Below are 20,367 nucleotides of genomic sequence, written 5' to 3'. Positions count from 1 at the left end.
AACCCTAAAGACCTACAAGGAAGGCACATTTGGAGAATGTGGGATAACTGGCAAGTCAGGAGAAGAGAACATGGAGACCACACAAAGTTGGTGCATATAAAAACCGTAACAACAACTCCGACATTTTGAGGGTCTATACCCCCAAAACGGTGGGATATAGAAGCTGATGATGATCCCCAAACCAGAGTGCCAGCAGGAAGAAGGATGCTAACCACTCTTCAGTCCAGCGATCCCCGAAGTGGCAGAAGGCACACTTCCATCTGCTCCTGCTTGAAAAGGGCCCTGTTCCATCTCCTGCCAGACTGCCTCACTGCACAAACGGGTTGCAGTAAGAACTTGGTGCATAAAGCCGAAAACATACAGAAGCAATTCCTAGATCTGACACCAACTGTATGATTTTGATTTTGGGCTGATTATAATCTCTTTTAGCCTCAGTTTCTTAATTTGTAATTTGGGGATAATAATACCAACCTCATAAAGTTATTGTGATTATTGGATTAGACATTGCATGTTAACAGCTTAGCATAGCGCCTGCCGTATAGTAAGTAACCATAAACCTTAAGTATCATTATCTGCTTTTACTGATGGTGCACAAAAGCAGTGCATATGCATCAAATTTCAGGGAATTATGTTTAATAGTTTAGGTTTTTGACACCAAGGAAGTCAGTGACTTCACCCAGAGCCACACAACTGGTCAAAACGTATATTCTTTGATTTCTTTCATCATTGTTTTGTGTGTTTTCAGCATACAGATCTTGCACATTATTTCATTTATTTTGGTGCTGATGTAAATGGTATACTTAAAAATTTTTCCAAGTTCCAATTGTTCATTGTTGGTATATAAAAATACAGTTGATTTTATATGCTATTTGTATGCTGTGACCTTGGAAAACTCATGCATTCGTTCTAGGAAGTTTCCTTGAAATTTTCTATGAAGACAGTTGTGTCTTCTATGAATAGATACAGTGTTATTTCTTCTTTTCTTATGTGTATGCCTTTTATTTTTCTTTCTTTATTGCACTGGCTAGGTCTTCCAGTACAATCTTGAAAGGATTAGTGCAAAAGGAAATTCTTGCCTTAATCCTGATATTAGGGGGAAAGCATTCACTCTTTCATATTATATATGATGTTAGCTGTAGGTTTTTGTTAGATGCCTTTTTATGAAGTCAAGAAATTCCCCTTCTATTTTTGGCATGCTCAAAATTTTTATTATGAATGGGGATGTTGAACTTTTTCAAATGCTTTTTCTTTTCTCCCATCTATTGAGGTGATTTTTCTCCTTTTTTTGATACCATAAATTACACAGACTGTTTTTCAGATTTTTTAAATAAAATTGGAAGAATCATAACTCTAATGAAATGATTTTTATTTTCCAAGGACATTCTGATTTAGAGAACTTTAGCAGGGAAACTGGGGAATAGATATTTACATCAGTGGTAAATTTAATCAATGGCTATCTCTTGTGGGTCCAAAAAGTAGGACTCCTACTTCTGAGCTCAGAGAGTGCTTATGGATTTGTCTAGGGTGTTCCATGTGAAACTGGTCTATGCCATTCCTTTATAAAATAAACTCATTTTAACATGGGATTCTTTCCCAAAGCTTAAAATTAAGATCTATAGAATTCAGTGGAAAAGGACCATATAGACACCAGCCAGCTCTGTCATAACTGAGGGCTGGGTAAGCTACAGAGATGGCTGAGCCAGTGTGCACAGGGCATAGGAGATACCATAACACGTGCTCTGAGGGGCTCAAGCCAGAGAAGATAAAAGATGGGTAAACTGAGTACATACACAGCCACCACTCCCAGAGTTTTCCAGCCTCCAGTGAAAATTAGATGTGTGGGAGCTTGGATGGGGGCATTAGGAAAGTAGTGATTAATCTGAGTCCTGATTTTTATAACAGTCATTGTTACTGTCTAAATGACGTCCCTTCCTAACTTACATTTTGCTTTCACCATTCAAGCTCGATCTGTCTTAGACTTTAATGACTCCTTTCCGTGCTCTTTCCCGGTCCCTTTGCCCACCCTCCTCTTTGTCTCACATCCCTCCAGCAATAGCTATTCTATGAAATGAGATTCCAAAAAGAAGAAGGAAAAAAAAGCAATACTTAAACCGCTTTCACAAATAAAAATAACTGAAACTTCTTTCACTATTTAATTCCTTCCCCTGCAGTCTGGTGGGGAGAAGAACCCTCACAGCCCAGGTCTCTAGCAGATATTCTGGTTCGCATGTTCCATACGAAGGAAGCCATGTATTAAATTGGCATGAGCCCTTGCATTTCGTCTCAGAAAGTGAGTGCTGGCTTGAAATGGAGGATCAGCTCATGTGGGTATGAGATGGTGGCTGGGATCATAAACTGCTGCTCCTGGGCAGAGGACCGAATTATTAAAACTGTTGTTTATAGCCCTTATCATTTACAAACAGGTGAACACAGAAAAAAGACTTTCAATTTGCCTAAATTAATTTTCAGTCGAAGGTTCTCTTGTGTTAAAAAGATAAGAAACTTGTATAGAATCACAGTAGAAGAAGTTTGCAGCAGTGTAAAGGACCTGCAGGTCTAGGGTTATCTGGCAAATGTGGGTGAAATGACATTTGTCAGAATGACTCTTACTCTTTATGACACATTTGAGAAATGAAATTGAAATGGCTCTGAGACCACTAATGCCCTAACTTGTGATCCCATTACCTGTGAACAACTACCCGGGCAAGATCAGTAAAATTGGCTCTAAGATATTAATTGTTGGCAAAAGAGATGGTCAGAACACTGATGCACGGGAAGGCCAAGTCTGCTGTGTTACTGTAGTTTAATATCAAGGGATCCTTCCCCCAAGCCAGCGCCACCTGCTTGACGAAGGACTCCTCGGCATTTCAATGTGAAGAGGCATCATCTTTCTTTCTCCTCTCCTGGCTGGTACTGCTACCACGGTGCGATGAATTACCACCCCCGCCCCCGTCTACACATACTCCTTTCCATAATATTCTACTCATATACGTCTCTCTCCAACCTTATATACCCACTCCCTAACGTATATACACTTACAAACCTTTTGCATCTGTATAATAGCAATGATCATTTATAATAGTAATAACTTATATTTATTTGGTGCTTACAATGTCCAAGCAACTTGTCAAGCATTTTATATACATTAACTCATTTCCAAAAACCCTACTTGCTAGAACTACAGTAACTACACCCATTCTACTCATGAGAAAGTTGAATATTAGAAGTCAGGTAACCTGCTCGAGTTCAAGAGTTCAACAGCTCTTACAGAGTAACCATGTGTCAAGTACCACAGTGTATGCTTTTTAAATGTCTGCACCCCAAAGTATGTTTCTTATAAAAATTCTCCTGGTTCTTGCCTTTTTAATGTAAGGGAGCATTTTCTTTTTATCCACTGTTCCATCTATTCACCCATTTTGCCATGACAAATTATTGAGAAATTGGAATCTCACCTCCGTGTTATGTTTCTCTTCACCACCTCAACCTACAGAAATTCCTCCCACATTCGAGATTTTGCTATTTCACTTAGCATTCATCAATTCCAATCATGTCTTTTTGTTCATTCTGGATTATAATACTGGAATTATTTTAATGTCCTTCTGGAGCCCAGAACTGGGCACCCAGTTCAAGTTTGGTGATTCCTATTGAATAATCTCATAATTGAACAAGTAACCCAAAGTTGCACACTCAGAGCAGCCATGTTAACAATTGCAAATAAAGTAACAATTTTTAAAAGCAAGTTTTGATGCCTTTTGGGAAAATGGTACCACATTATCAAAGCCAAAGGAATGATTCCTGTAAGAATAGATGGAATCAAAAAAGGGCCAAGTCAGGAATTCCATTTCTACACTAGGAAAAAATCCTCTAACTGGGGGCTGTAGCTTAATCTCAGAAAAAGGCCACTTAGTCTTTTACACAAAGTGAAGTGAAACAGCGATGCTTCATGTCCGCTACCTTCTCTGGGCTCATGAAAGTCTGTAGTGTGACCCAGAGATCACAAGTCACTCTTTAATTCTTAAAGACCAGATGCCCCCACAAGAGTGTGAAGACAGACCTGTCTGGATCAGATATTCAGGATTCTTCTGAGCAGGACACAGGATTGACATTCATTAAATACTTTCCTTCAAACATTTTACTCTCATTATGTACAACAAGGGCTTAGGTTAGCAAGGATTACAGAATGAATTATTCTAAAGCAAGAAGCTTTAGCCTCAAGACATAAAAATAGAGAGAAACTGGCTTAAAGGAAAAAAAAAAACAATGTAGGATTAGATTATGAACTTGTTCACTGAACAGTTACATAGCAATTTGCTAAGGTAATTATTACCATTAATTTGATATCCAATAATTATCATAGCAGTCCTACCATTTCATCTCTCATTTATTCTGAAATCCTAGAAGCAGGGTTTTTTTCTTTTTTGTTGTTGCTGTTTTGTTGTTTTTTTTGTTTTTTCAGATACCTGGCTTGCCTGACTGGTCCAAAACCCTCTGTTCTAATGACTTTTACAATCTTAAGCATTGTTTGGTGGGAATCACAAATTTCCCAGATAGCCTTCTTACGTTAGTGAAGCAATGCACTGAAATCCGAGAGGTAATTCATCTTGGTCACCCTTCCTTCTGCAGAGCACTCCAGCCTGAAGGTTAATAGAAAAGAAGGCAGCGGCTGCCATCTTGGATCTCATTCCATTTCAATTTTCTGGTCACAAACATCATGATTTTTCTAGCCAAGAGAGGTGAACAGGAGCATATAACTCTCCCCGTGATGCCTTTCCCTCAGGCCCTTCGGTCTTTGGAGTGCAGGACTTGGTGCTGGTTTAATTGAACCGCTGTGCTTGGCTTCTCCCCTGAAAGAGAGAGATATATAGTCCCTCTGGTGACTTGTTGCAACAGATTTCAAACTCAGCTGGATTTAACTCTGGGAATTAAAAATACTGCCTGAGATCATGAGCCCAGCGAAAAGAGCAACTCCAGACACTGGCATGTGAGCAAGCACTTTACAAAGGGAGTGCAAAAGCTCTGGCTTTTCTCCCACTTGGCCACCACAGACTTGCGCTGCTCAATTCTCTTTTTTAAACCATAATAATGGCTGGTTTGGGGCATGGGTGACCATGTTGTATCTTGGTGGAACATCTAATAAATCTGTGCTTGAGGCAATAAAATACCAATGTCCTTGGCTTAGAGAAGATACATGCTTCATAACCTTGAAAGAAGACAATTATCGGCCCTAGCTCATTTTCTCATATGGGTTAAAATGAGCTCATGTAAATCCAAACAACCTAATGAAGTGCACTGATGGTTTTAGAAGAAGAGCTAGAATCAAAGGCTTACAGAATCTGGAACTAGAGAGTATCAAAAGGACAATCTAATGCAACTAATTGAAAAAAAAAATTTTTTTTTAAACTGAGGCCCAGAGAGTTGGCTTGTTCAATTGCTCAGCCAGTTGGGGGAAGGATAAAGTCAATATTAAAAAATGTTTAGGTCTTCCAGGTCCAAAGACTTTCTCTCTCCTCTACACAACACTGCTTCAAAGCACTCGGGGAAGCTCTGAAGCCAGCTTCCTAATTATACTACATAAGAGAAGGATGAGGTTGGCAGGGCTTTGTAAAGACCCAGGAAGACAGTATGCTTGACCAGACTAGAAATGCCTAAAAGCAGCCAAACAAACACCTACATGTTCCTTTCCAAATTTGTCCTCAGAAGTCAACTTTCCCCAGTGTTACCCTCGGACTGGGCTCAGGATGGAACCAGCTAGATAAGGATGGCTGTTGGAACCAAAGTTTCCATGGGGTCTGCATGTGGGACTCTCATGACCGGAGAAAATCTTTCAACAGGCAAAGAGGTAAGGAGGCTCTCCGGGACATAGGGAAATCAAGCATCAGGAAATAGATACGAATCTAGGTGGGCACTGTTATTAGCTGGGGCTGTTGGGCTTTTAATCCATTATTACTCCTCCAGACCCAGACCTGAAGGACTAGCACGGAAGGCATTGCAAGGCAGAGCCTTAATCCAACACGAATCCTTTCACTCTAGCTCAAGGTAATGAAATCCAACCACTTATTAAATGTCCTAAAGTCTGCCATGCTGCTTGCTCATGATAGATGTACAGAGATGAATGGGTCACACTCACTGCCCGCAAGAAAGAGACAGACGTGTACTTCTGTCTTTCTGAAGTGAGGACTTCAGAACAACGTGGTGCCATGACAGAAGCAGCATGTGGTCCGAGGAAGCAGCTGAGAGCAACTCAGTATGGGAGAACCAGACAGAGATCTCTTTCCTACTGCAATCAAACCTCCCAGGTGAGGGAACGAAGTGATCCCAGAGCCTTTGTGCAGGAAAAGTCTGTGCCCAAGGATGAGTGAATATGGCTGAGGATGCGTCATTGCTATTACAGAAGATCAAGTGGCCTTTCCTTCAAAGACACCAGTAGAACAATAGGAGGGCATTCTCCGGCCATGATCACCTCCAGTATGCATTGAGTTTGGGGTCCAGGAACTAGCTGCAGGGCAACATAGTTCTGCCACCCCAAAATCTTTGCTATTAGAAAAGCTGCAATGTGGCATAGAATACCAAGGTCCTCCTCTTTAGAGGAACCAAAACGACACAGGACCCTGGGGTGCCGGGAGCAATATAACTGTCACTTACAAGTGGGCATCAAACAATGTGCTGCATTGTTGGTGTTTTTCAGTCCCTGTTTAAGAATAGGCATGGCACCTTCAAAGAGAGACAGCTCAGTTTTATAGACACCTGCTTCTACTGTGAGCTGCTACTCTGCTTTTACCTGGGCCCTCTCTTGGCCAGGCACCCCCATGTCGCACAGATAGAGCCCCTCTGTGAACTGTATGGTGAACCACTGGGAGTCAAGACCCTTCGGGGCTGAAGCAGTTGAAGACAATAAATGATCTTGACTGTGCCTTTTGGACCTGGGCAAAGACTCTTTCCCTGGGCCTTAGTTCCTCCCTGAGATCCCTAAGGACATGGCAGATGGAGGAAAAGCCCTTCCAAGGAAGCGGTAAAGAAATACTGATTCAATGACAGCATCCAACTTTTGTGATTATAAAACGTAGGGAGGCAGCCCAGCGCCAGGGCTGCGTGGGAATGGGAAGGAAGGGAAGAGAGGTGGTAAACATCAGTGTGTCCTGAAGCTGTCGCCTGTCCTCGGCGCAGTCAAGCAGAGAAAACAGAGAGGAGAAGTGCTTCCCCGTGTGCCTGGGGCTCCACAGGGAGCGTAAGATCCTCCTCATTATCCTGCTCCACCTCAGTGAAGACGAGGCCCCGGAACAGAAGGGATAAGTGACATTAGAAGCGGTCGCTCTCCTGCTCAGGGAGTTCTGTGTCTCATAACGCATTTCCCTGATGAATGTCTGCTGTCTGGAGATTCAGGACCCACACAATTACTGGCCTGGCATCGCAGCTAGACTGGCTGCCTGGCTGGGTCCAAAATGGCTACGGGACAGATTATTCAGAGGCATTCTTCTCCAGGGAAATCCCTCTGGCAATATCCACACCCTGAAGTCATAATGACGTGGTCCTTGCTGGCACCTTTCTGAGACACAATAGAGACTTGACTTAATGCAAGCCCAGAGACACTGACGGCACTACCAGCCCAATGCCGGTGGGAAGACCTCCGGACAGTGTCATTCCTAGTGCCTCTGCTGCTGTTTCCTTAACGTGCGTCCCAGGAAGTGCGATCTGCGACTTGACTTTTCGCATGGTGCTGTCCACGCGCACTCTAATACACACGGGGCTCCAGACGTTGAACGCTGACTCAGCATTTTTCTCCTTGACCTTCACTCATCACAACCATTTCCCCAACATCTGCCCTTCCCAACTTCCCTGCCTTACTCCCCTCCACTCTCTTTCCCCCACCTTCTGTGAACACTCACTCCTGGACACTCACCACCCTCTCCCAGCTCCTCTCAGGGCCAATGCTTTGCCTCCTCTTAACCTGCCCAGAAAAATTGTTTCCTTTTTGAGACATCTCCAATACTACCAGATGAAATGTGATTTCTCTTACTCCCTCAAACTCCGGAGCTCTGGTTGTGTGCTGGAGGTTGTGAGTACCTGTTTCCAGTTTCAGGTTCAGGCCAGTCAAGGGTGAGAGCTTGGATCGTCCTTGGTGGTGAGAGTACTGTAGTTACACCATGGGAACTGCTAAGCGCTACAAATCAGAGCTTCCTGCTGACCCCAACACCAGCCCGTTTATGATGAGCACATAGCACAGGAGATTACATACAGGTGGTACTCAGTAAATTATTACTGAATGGGTTTTCACATACTAAAGACATTGCTTTTCTGGTCTCCACTATGGACGATTTTTTTTTTTTTTTTTTTTTTTGGTCTGCTAGTTTTTTTGAAGGGTAAAATATTTAACCATTATGAGTGGAAGAACTTGATAAAATAATCAAGAGCATGATTTGTAAGAATGTTGCTTTGTTTACAAACAGAACACCTGGATTTCAACAGGGTCCAAAGCATCACTGCCCCCCTGCAAAGCCAGCAGGCTTCATGTTCGCCTCCAGCAGACAGGTTTGCTCATCTGAGGATAAAAGTCTCTCCTGCCAAGAACAGACTTTTGAAAACAATTGTTGTAGCCCCAAAATAACCGTGGCTCTTTATCTTTCCTTTATTTTTTTTCCCCCAGAACAAGAATAGCCTTAAAAGAAGTTTTTGATCTGAGATACCCATTTTCTTGGACCGTAATCTTAACCCACGTGCCACCTAGCTATGAACTTCTTTTTGATGAGAAAAACTGAAAAGGGTGAGAAATGGTCCAGATCCAGTCTGGGAGGCAGAGGGTATGTGGCTCAAAAATAGTCACAATACTTCAGTCTTCAGGGAGTGAAAGTGGCAGCTGTGTGCCGTAAAATTCTGGTTCTAGATATCCCCTGGCCTCCGATTTTTGAAGAAAGCCGTATTAGTAAGTGCATGCAGGCACACAGAAGCTGGCTCATTTAAGCAACCAAGGGTGTGAGGTAGCTCATAGAATCAACAGAAGTCTTGTGAACCAGGTTCAGGAAACAGGCTGGAATCAGAAAACAAGGTGGCAGGACACAGCCTAGGTCATGCCCTTGGCAGCTCACGTGCTAGAATCTCCACGCTTCTCTTACTTGTGGATGATTTCTCAACTGCATCCAGGTATTTGCATTTCTTAGTCCAGATGTGAAGCCCTGGGCAGGAGTCTTAGTGTAGCTGAAGCCCAGATCACATGTCCCCATGTTAGCTAAATGGTTGACCTCTCTAAGCTTCTGTAAGGGGAAGCAGGCACCGCCCCCCATAAGAATTCCACTCTAGGGGATGACTTCAGATAAAGAGGGCGTACAGATCCTGTGGAGCTGAAGCACAAAATGAGAACTACACATTCAAGTACAAAAACAATGAAGACAGGGAAGAACAAAAGAAGACCACCTCTGATGTGCTTGTGCATCCATCTTCCCAGGTAAAAAGATATCCTGAAAGCAATTCACAGTTAAAATTGCCATTAAGGTATACCTTGAATATATCTGGACAGTGAAATACTACTTAACTCATTTTTAAATAATTTCTTCCATTCACCTGTCTATTAAGCCAGGTAAAGTGCTGTTTGGTCCAGCATTTGTGTATAAAGTGGGGGGAAAAAACACATTTGGAAAAGAGAAGCCTGACTTACTCCTGAAAAACCTAAACCAACCCTTGTTTGGCTTATGCACTAAAAACAATGAATTAACTGTAACTCCATTTTCCCATTATGTCATCAAAGAATAATGACTCCTATTTTAAAGTTGTAGAAAGTCGTTTTGATAATCAGAAATCCACTAGAGTCATCACTTTTGGTTGCCTGCCCCGTATGCTTGTATACTTTTGGTCCTGACAGAAAGCTCATTTGCTTTATACATCCATCCTTACTTCATACAGCATATGCCTCAGATGCACAACCAGACTGGTCTATACTAATCATTGTCCTCTCTTTCCCCTGCCATGGATTGGCTTAGGAGGGCGTGTGAGCTGACTCTGGTCGATGAGATTCAAAAGAAAGTCTATGGAGTTCTTCTTGGAAGACACAGAAAGAGACATGCCCACCCTTTCACCCCCTGGACATTGTCAGGACAAGATTTGACGCCTGAAATTGCTCTAATCACCGTGCTGCCCCAGCGTGAGGCTATTGCTTGGGAAAATAACCAAGTGAAACAGATATTGGGAGCCAGATACATGACTTGCACAGAACCTGCCCTTCCCCTGGATTTCTTGTTATTTGAGACCATGGTTTTCCTCGTTGTAAAAATGAATTTAAGGTGGGATATCTTGTTATTTGCTACCAAATATGTCCTGATGTAGCTAGTTAGAAAAATCTGTTCTTTTTTTCTTAAGAAACTGAAAGGCTTCTCTGTTCACAGCTGCTATTGAGAGGCAAAGCAAAACAGGGGCAGAGAGACCAGTGAATTGTTTTGCTTTTAGGAAAGAGGTGGCAGCATATCTTTACAAAAAGATCATCCTGACTCTTTAAAGTTAACGTAGCCTGAAGAGCCAACCTGCGTGCTCTTCCTGCTTTTTCACAAAAAAAGGTCCATATTAGAGTCTTATGATCACATACACTTTTAGGGGCAGAAAAATTCTCCCTTCTTCCCTTCTAGGTTCTTTGGATGGTCTAATAATTAAACTAACATAACACAGATTAATGGGAAAAAAATACGTTAAATCTCAGATAGGGAGCTCCATAAAAATCTGAGATGTAAAGGCAGTCAGGCACTTGAAGTTTATATGCCATCCTGAGCTAAAGAATGGGATGGGGGCTGGGACCTCAAAGGGAAGAGGCAAATCCACAGGAAGGTAAGAGCAGATGTTTGATAATCAGCTGTTGGCCCTGCCATGCATGTAAGACTTTCAAATAAAAATCATAAATAAAATTATCTCCGGTTATAGCTCCCTTTCTGGGCCAGATGCCCTATCTAAATTCTTTTAGGTAGTTAAGGAAGAGGTGAAAGATTTTTTGGGTTTTTTTTTTTTGGTTTTGGTTTTGGTTTTGGTTTTGGTTTTGGTTTTGGTTTTGGTTTTGGTTTTGGTTTTTTTACCTGAGTTTGCCAGGTCTTGATTGCCTTCAGCTCAAAATAATCCACATGCTGGATTATTCAATCAAAATAATCCAAAGTGGCACATTTTGGGGTGACATATTCTGATCCCCTCACACTAAATCTGACTTTCACAGTAGAGCTGTTTTTCAATCTTGTGACACTTACTGTATTTGTCGTATATATTGTAATACAAACGTGTGCAATCTTAATTTCTTGGTAATGAGAGCTGGGAAAGGCCATTCTATTAAGGAAGGGGTGTTTTAGAGAAAGAATAAGTGAACTCAATTAGTTGGTTTGATAGGAAGCAGGTCCACTGAGGAAGGGTTAATACCATACACTTACCATCCATAGCCTGCTAACTATATGTCTTATGTGATTCCTAATGTAGCAGAATCTTGTAATCTTTAAACAACCCCACGACTTAGGTTGTATTAAACTCATTTCCCTGGGAAAGAAACTATGTTTTGAAAAGGTTAAGAAAATTGTCCAAGATCCCACGCCTAGTAATTAACAGCATTAGAACCCGAGCCCAGCACCTCTCACTTAAGGTACTCATCTTTTTCTGCATCTTGTTTCCTGGACGAATAAGCCGAGAGGTGAGAATGCTTGAGAGAGGCTTCTCTGGGTCTTCTTTTCTTTCTTTTTCTTCATTTTCTTTATTTTTCTTTCCTCTTCTCATCTTTTTTTTCTTTCAATTTTTCTCCATTCTTCATAACATATTTAAAGCAACCATGAAGGACACAAAGCTGACTCAGAACAGATCCTCCTCTTTCTGTCTCCAAAAGAAGCTCATCCACACACTCAATCACCTATAACCCAAAGTGGAAACTGATCAACATTGTAAGAGAGATGAAGGAAGGTGGATGGGAGTTGAGGGAGAAATGATTGACTTCATAACAACAAAACGTTTGTATGAGGGGGGAAGGTATAGCTCAGTGGTAGAGCGTGTGCTTAGCATGCATGAGGTCCTAGGTTCAGTCCTCAGTACCGCCAATAACAAATATATAAACCTAGTTTCCTCCCCCAAAAATAAAATTTTTTTTTTAAAGTTTTTATAAGAGGAATGCAGGAGATTAGTTCTCCATAAAGGCAAGTAATAATGATGTATTAACAAGGTACTTAGTCAGCAATGAAATCTCGACTTTTCAAGATGACAGAATCTTGGGAAGATAACACAAGGAGATGGAAATGTCTAAGGTTCTGAGAAGAGTCGATGGTCCCAGTGTATCTGAGAGTATCCTAAATGCATCTTCAATCACCCCAAAATGTACCAAGCTGGAGTCACGTGAGTGGACTGAATAGAGGAGTGGCCTCTTCCTTCATTACACTGGGTGCATCTTCCATCATCAAGAATTCATGATCCTCAATTGAACGTTCAACAGTTTGTCCGCAGCTATAGGCAGGCAATGGCTTGCCACTGAACAGGCATAAGGGTCTTGCAAGGTTCCTTCTATCTCTATTCTTATAGGAGAACATATTTCACATAAACTTTTTCTCCCCTTGGGAAGAATATGCAGTGTGTGAGAGTGAAATATTTGTTAGCTTTTAGTGTGTTAGGGAGCTAGAGGGGGTGAGTGATATTACATCCATGCTAATAATTCTCCTGGGGGCAGGAAGGTAATTTATTATACTCCATAGCTGAGATTGGGAGATAGGGGGAAAAAGGCTTAAACATTTCAATCGAGATAACCTTCCCTTACCCCTGAAAAGTAAGTCACCATTTGTCTTCCTTCTACCCAGACAGCTGTGTCTAAGCACTATTATACGAATGAAGGGTGTAGTAGATTTAAAATAGGAGGGGAAATATCATACCTAACATGGTTATGTATCATCTGTGCTTTTGTAAAGCTCCTACAACAACTATTTGTTCATTCAAAATCATGTTTGAAAACACCTTCTTCCTGGTTTCCTTTTTTCTTGTCACGTGGTGCCAACCAACATAGGTAATTCCTGAGCTTTAGACACGTAAGGGTTCCGTAAAGTGATGGTTTCCATACTTACTCAGGACTGTCATAAAGCATAGACGTAGACCCATTGGGATAATTTTATAATCTCTACTTAAAGCAGAGGAACAGGTTATCAACTTTGAAATCTAAAAATCTAATAAATAACTTAAGCAACAACAACAACAAAAAAAATGCCAGAGTCTCTAACTCGGTTCAACTGAAAATACATGTAGCACAGCTTAGTTACAGGCATTCTAGGGGAGGAGAGGCAGAGAGGAACAGAACGTGGTTCCTCGGGGAAGTTATGGTCGGTCTCCTGTGGAGGATAGGGCCACAGTTGAATGACTGGCTCCAGGCCGGGCGTGGTTATGACACAGATAAGCGCCATGTGATTAAGAAGAGGTGGAGAATCAGGAAAAGCTTCAAAAACAGTTGATGTTTCATCTGTCTCCAGGATAAATGGATAGAAAGAACTTCAGCACATGAAGGCGGAGAGAAAGCATTTAGAAAGAGTAAAAGGAAGGCTGTGGATAGGCTCAGTCGGTCTGTGTGGAGACAACACAGCTGAGAAAAGATCAAGAATTGGCATCAGACACAAATGTACTCACACCGGGGCTCTCCGGCTACCTAACCGTGTGACTAAATAAAGCTTACTTAATTCCTTTAGCCCTCATTTTTCTTCCTATGTGAAATGAGAATTTTTGCATAATAAAACTAACCTTCATTGGTTTGTTCTGAATATTAAATGGAGTGATATATGCAAACATTTAGCATAGAGTCTGGCCAATGGAAAGCCCTATTTCTTCTTCTGTAGTCTCCTCCACTTACCTCTGCTTAACAAACTCCACTCTGCCACCTCTAGGAAGACACAGGCCTGTGTTCAGTCATTCATTCCACAAAGATTTACTGAGCACCTTCTTAATCATTCGCATTCTTCTCCTAACGCTACTGCACTTAAATAGACAAGGCAGCAATTACTGTGCTCACAGAGAGGTGTTCATGCTTTCTGTCTTGCCTAGTTCTGAGTTCGGGGTTAGGACTAGTTGGCAACATGGGAGAGGGAGGTGCAAATGACTGTCACGTGTGAACAAGAGGACCCAGGCCGGAGGGCCTCCCTGGGAAGAATGGCAACTCTCTGTCCCTCTTCAACCCAGCGGGGTTAGATGATTCCTGACTTAGCCAGCTCTGAGCTACTGCGGACAACAAACCCTGGCTGCAGGATTTAATTTCCCATTTTTATTTGTCACTTGAAAATACTGGCGTAATCCAGCTCTGGTTCCAGGAAGAACACACCTTGGCACAGTGTGAGAGTGTCCTCAGGTGTTCGCAGCCCAGTAAGGCCATTTGGAACAGAAGGGAGAATATAAATAAAAGAAACCAAGTGCATTAGCAACTCATTTTTCTCCAAATGTTTACATAATTGCAGCTTCCCCTCTTTCCCACGTGGCCTTCAGACTCTCTAAAATGCACCTTCTCACTGTTGTTGTTTTTCTTTTTATTCTTTTCTTTCTTTCTTTTTTTTCTTTCAGAATATGCTGCAAAGAAAGGAGAAGGTAAACAGAAAGGAGAAAGGAAGACAGTTGAAGAGTCAAGGAGTCAGCTAAAGTGTCGGATAAACAGAGCCACTGCCGAGAGGTCCCTGAGAGAATGAATCCTTTGCCCTGCATGCGAAGTGGGCAGGTCCTGCGCCCTTCCCACTGGTTCAGCTTCCTTGGAACGAAACCTTGAAATCCATGCATGGAGATCATCCTAAATATAGTCTTACAGTTTTATGGTCACCACTGTTTTTTGCTTTTACGTTGTTATCCTCTCTCTCCTCCATGACTCCCCCCAATTCTATATTTTATAGTTTCTCTGAGACAAGGAGAGAAAAAAACATAAATCCCAACTTTCACAGAATCAGTGATGAGAAGCCAATTAATATACGCTATGGAAAGAACAATGAAGACTTTACCACCTGTTCGCTGTGTTTGCCCACCAGCTTCTAGAGAGGTTCCCCCCAAAAGCTAACGAATGCCCACGGTCTTATTCAAAGAAGCACTGATAACTGTTAAATGGGAATTGATACGTCAAGCAGAACTACCTTCTCCCTAGTGTTTCTTCCTCCCAGGATTATCCCATTGAGGCAGTTAGCTGATGAATTTAACCTCAAACTTATTTCTTTGTCTCGCCTTTAATATCTCCTAAACTCATCCACTGCAGATTCATAAGGTATTATAACACACTTTCTTTAAAAGTCCAGATAATATTGAAGAAATAAGAACAGTCAGTGTGTGAGTTTAAATCAGGAGACTGCTTTTCTCCTAACTCTTAGAAAAAGCACCATGCAGACAAAGGTTACGAATGGCTGGAGGAAAGAACATTACGGTGTGTGGGTCATCTTGGAGATTTCTGGACTTAGATTTGACACTAGGGGTTAGGACTTAAGCCAAGAAAAATGAGAGAGAGAGAGAGAGAGGCCTGCCAGCGATAAACTAGGATCAGGCAGTGAAGGAAGACTGCAAAGGAATGTGGGAGGTACCAAAAGGCAACTTCTCAGTCTATCAGATGCTAGACATTCAGTACAGTAAAGACACTTTCAGAAGGTGGCAACATTCTAATTACTATGATTTTTTAGAATAATGTTGTTTATTATTAACAAAGAAAGTGTCTGGAAACAGTTTCCAGTCAAGTAGATTCTTGGCTCGAGGCACCTGCTCCAGCTTCATCCTTTGATTTTGGTTGCTGCTGCAGTTGCCTTTTAAATCACTGCAGTGTGCCTGGTTGAAAGCATTTTTATTTTCACAAAGATGATCTAGGCAAAGATCTCTTGGATTAGATTCTTCCTCAAAATTCTACTCATCAGCATTGGGTTACGCTACGGGAAATGCTCTCCCCCAACCCGGGCTGCCGGTCCTGAACCGCATGTGTTTGCAGCCTCAGGATCACAGAGCTCGGGAGCACATCTCTTACTCTCCGTCTTGTCCCTTTTCTTGCCTCGTATGACTTTCAGTTCATGTCTCCTTTTGTTTCTGGCATGATGCTACTTAGCGTACCTTTAGTAAAAAAAAAAAAAAGAAGAAGAAGAAGATTTGGCATATTACAGCCTTTTTTTTCACACTGCTGCACTCAGGAGGAACTTTCCATCGGTTTTTTTTTTTTTTTTCCAGTCAGAATGTCTTTAAGACTACAGGTTAATCCCCACTTCTTGTTAGATGCTTTATTCAAGAGCACCCTGATTCTGGAAGATTCAGCTTTCATTGGTTATTTTTAGCACTCAGTTGATTCAAGCATCTTCCAAATTCTGCGGAAAAAAATCACTTCAACCAAGAGATCCTATCAATCACAGCGTGGTTTGCATGCTTATTTAGCTGGTTAGTAATTAAAGGCGGCTAAAAATACCTGGCATGCATGAATGGTGTGATTTTTATATCTTAGCTCTTTTCCAGAGAAGATGCAAGTTCCATCAATCAAACAGTTGGTAGCTGAAGTCATTATCACTGAAATTAAGGCAATTATATACAAATGAATATTAATGAAGTATCTAGTCAAAATTAGGGTCACTTCTTAACACTTAAAAAGAAACTGTGGAGAATCTAGGTTCGGTGTTAATCCATTGTAAAATAACTTAAGGACACACCTTCCGTATTAAACTGTCACTCTAGTTAAGGGGGTCTCATCACATGTAGGTTATTTATTGTTTCAGAGACAAATGATTTTATATCCATCATGATTTCAAAACAGCCTATAAACCTACCTTTAATATAATCATACAACACTCTAATGAGAAAGAGTTACACTGGTCCCAAGCACTGAAATTTTACAACCTAAAAAAACCTACATGACATTCATTACAATTCATAACACTTTTATTAATAGACTAAGACTATACTAGAGGCTTTTGAAATTCTAACATTCTACTGTTGTAGAATCTAATGTGGAATGAGAACGCATCATTTTAAGGACTTTGGAAAAGCTAAAGCTAGTACATAGTTTATGATTTGATCCTTTAGAGAGCTGTGAATAGGAAAGAAATAGTGAGATCTGCAAGCCGTTTGAATTTTCTAGATATGCTTGCAGACAATTAAAGGTCCACAAGTGGAACAGTCTTAATTTAAAAGCTGGTAGACCTCCAATAGCCAGGTGAATTCCTTCAAGGATGGCTATCCCATCCCACAACTCCAGAATACCATTCACATCAGGGTCTATATAAATGTCTTTCCTAGGGATGTGCAGTGCACAGCCTAGGTAGCCATAGACACTGGCCCCGCACAGAGAATGGACATTTGATTAACTATACCATAGTGTTTTCCCTAGCTTCATGCTATACACTTAGTACCCAGGTGAAAGGAAGAAAGGAAGAGAAAGAAAGAGAGAAAGAAAGAGAGAAAGAAAGAGAGAGAGAAAGAAAGAAAGAAAGAAAGAAAGAAAGAAAGAAAGAAAGAAAGAAAGAAAGAAAGAAAGAAAGAAAGAAAGAAAGAAAGAAAGAAAGACAGAAAGGAAGAAAGAAAGAAAGAAAGAAAGAAAGAAAGAAAGAAAGAAAGAAAGAAAGAAAGAAAGAAAGAAAGAAAGAAAGAAAGAAAAGAAAAGAAAGAAAGAAAGAAAGAAAGGAAGGAAGGAAGGAAGGAAGGAAGGAAGGAAGAAAGGAGGGAAGGAAGGAAGGAAGGAAGGAAGGAAGGAAGGAAGAAAGAGAGAGAGAGGGAGGGAGGGAGGAGGGAAGGAAGGAAGAAAGGAAGGAAGAAAGAAAGGAAGAAGAGAGAGAAAGGAAGGAAGAAGAGAGAGAAAGGAGAGAGAGAGGGAGGGAGGAAGAAAGAAAGGGAGGGAGGGAGGGAGGGAGGAGGAAGGGAGAGAGGGGAGGGAGGAAAGAAGGAAGAAAGGGAGGGAGGGAAGGATGAAGGAAAGAAGAACAAGGGAGGGAGACACTGTTTCATGACTGAACATTGGAAATGGAAGCGATTTGTCTCAACGGTCTTTAGGTCCGCCATTCCTCAGCCAGAAAAGTCAGTTAACAGAGCCATTCAGGTGGTCCCTAAAAGAAGACAAAACCCAAGAAGCAACCCTTGTTTCAAAATATGCAGAACTTCAGAAGCCGGACAAGAGGGATAAGAAATAAGAGGGAAGTAGGCTAACTATGCTAGAAGGATTCCAAAAGGATGAACCTGGAGGACAATGAGAGGGGAATGAAAATGATTAGGCAAGGCAGAAAAAAGACAGGAACAAAAAGGAAGGCATCTTAGTTCCCCACAGTTGTGTGAAAAGATACAGCCATTCTGGCTGAATTCCACTGGCTCATATTTCAGGTTCTTGCAATTCTCCCAGAAAACTCAGCTGCATGAGAGGGGAGATCACTGTAGAACTACAAGACCTAAAATAAAAGAAAAGTCCTTGGCCTGGGGCATTTGAAAAATTGCCATGCTTGGAAGCAGGAACATAGAGCAGCTGCTCTCTTATTCCCTAGAACCCTGTGCAACACTACAGAGTGATTCACTATCCTTGTGAAGTAGTTCTCACTAAAGGGTAAAACAGTATAATTCAGCTGGTTAAAATCACACATATAGCTTTCCCATTAAGATGGGACACAAGGCAAGGATGTCCCCTCTCATTACTTCAACACTGTACTAAAAGTTCTTACTAAATGCAGTAAGGCAAGAAGAGGGAATAAAAGGTATATAGATTGGAAAGGAAGACACAAAGCTGTCTTTGTTTGCAATCCAGATTACTGCCTATGTGAAAAATCCTAATCCATCTATGAAAATGCTCCTGGAACTAATAACTGATTATAGCAACACTACAGAATACAAGCCTATTATAAAAACTCAAGTGCTTTCTTATACTCCAACAAAGAACAAGTGGAATGTGAAATTAAAAACATAATGCCATTTATATTAGCACCCTAAAGGTGAAATACTTAGGTATAAATCTAACAAAATGTATATAAGATCTATGTGAGGAAAATGATAAAAACTCTGATTAAATAAATCAAAGAAGAACTAAAGAAATGGATAGATAATCTATGTTCCTAAGTAGAAAGACTCAATATTGTCAAGATGCCAGTTCTTCCTACTTTGATCTGTAGATTCAATGCAATCCCAATCAAAATGCCAGAAAATCATTTTATGGATATCAACAAAATGATTCTGAAGTTTACGTAAAGAGGCAAAAGACCTAGAAGAGACAACCCAATACTGGAGAAGAACAAAGTTGGAGACTTCAAGACCATAAAGCTACAATAACCAGGACAGTCTGGTATTGGCGAGAAAAATAGATCAATGGAGCAGAATAGAGAACCCAGAAATAGATTTTTGGGGGGGAGATAGGTAATTAGGCTTATTTATTTATTTTTAGAGGCAGTCCTGGGGATTGAACCCAGGACCTTGTACGTGCTAAGCATGTGCTCTACCACTTGAGCTATAACCTCCTCCTGAGATCCCAGAAATAGTCAACTGATCTTTGACAAAGGAACAAAGACAATACAATGGAGCAAGGATAGTCTTTTCAACAATTGGTGTAAGAACCATTGGATATCTACATGCAAAAAAAAAAAAAAAAAAAAAAAGAATCTAGATACAGACCTTACTCTGTTCACAAAAATTAAAAAGGCTCAGAGACCTACATATAAACTGCAAAACTATAAAACTACTAGAAGATAACACAGCAGAAAACCTAGATGACCTTGGGTATGGCAATGCCTTTTTAGATACAGCACCAAAGACAATCCATGAAAAGAATCACTGATAAGCTGGACTTCATTCAAATTAAAAATTTCTGCTTTGCAGAATGCAGTATCAAGAGACTTTGAAAATAAGACACAGACTTGGGGAAAATGCCTGCAAAAGACACATGTGATAAAGGACTGTAGTCTAAAATATACAAAGAACACTTAAAACTCAACAACAAGATAACAAACAACATGATTAAGAAATTGGCCAAAGACATTGACAGATACATCACCAAAGAAGACATACAGATGGCAAATGAGCATATGGAAAAATGTCCCAAATCATGTGCCATCAGGGAAAAGCAAATTAATATGAGATACAACTATATATATAGATAGATATTAAAATGGCCAAAATCCAGAACACTGACAACACCAAATGCTGGTGAGGATGTGGAGCAATAGGAACTCTCATTTGTTGATTTGGGAAATGCAAAATGTTACAGTCACTTTGGAAGACAGTTTGGCAGTTTCTTATAAAACTAAATATACTCTTACCATATGATCCAGAATTCAGACTCCTTGTTATTTAACCAAAAGAGCTGAAAACTTACCTCCACACAAAAACCTACATGTGGATATGTGTAGCAGCTTTACTTATAAAAATTGCCAAAACTTGGAAGCAACAAAGATGTCCTTCAGTAGGTGAATGGATATATAAACTGTGATGCATCCAGAC

The 20,367-nt window shown here is 40.9% G+C and overlaps 1 long non-coding RNA gene across 1 annotated transcript; it reads left to right on the top strand.

Moving 5' to 3' along the window:
* The first annotated feature begins 9,299 nt into the window (after nt 1–9,299).
* On the top strand, nt 9,300–16,570 carry LOC141573468 (uncharacterized). Its single transcript, XR_012499252.1, has 3 exons — nt 9,300–9,436; nt 9,969–10,268; nt 14,521–16,570. It is a non-coding gene; the product is annotated as an uncharacterized LOC141573468 (long non-coding RNA).
* The last annotated feature ends 3,797 nt before the right edge of the window (nt 16,571–20,367 follow it).

The sequence above is a fragment of the Camelus bactrianus genome, chromosome 15 (assembly GCF_048773025.1).
Source record: "Camelus bactrianus isolate YW-2024 breed Bactrian camel chromosome 15, ASM4877302v1, whole genome shotgun sequence".
NCBI classification, from domain to species: Eukaryota; Metazoa; Chordata; class Mammalia; order Artiodactyla; family Camelidae; genus Camelus; species Camelus bactrianus.
This window is presented reverse-complemented; position numbering and strand designations above follow the sequence as displayed.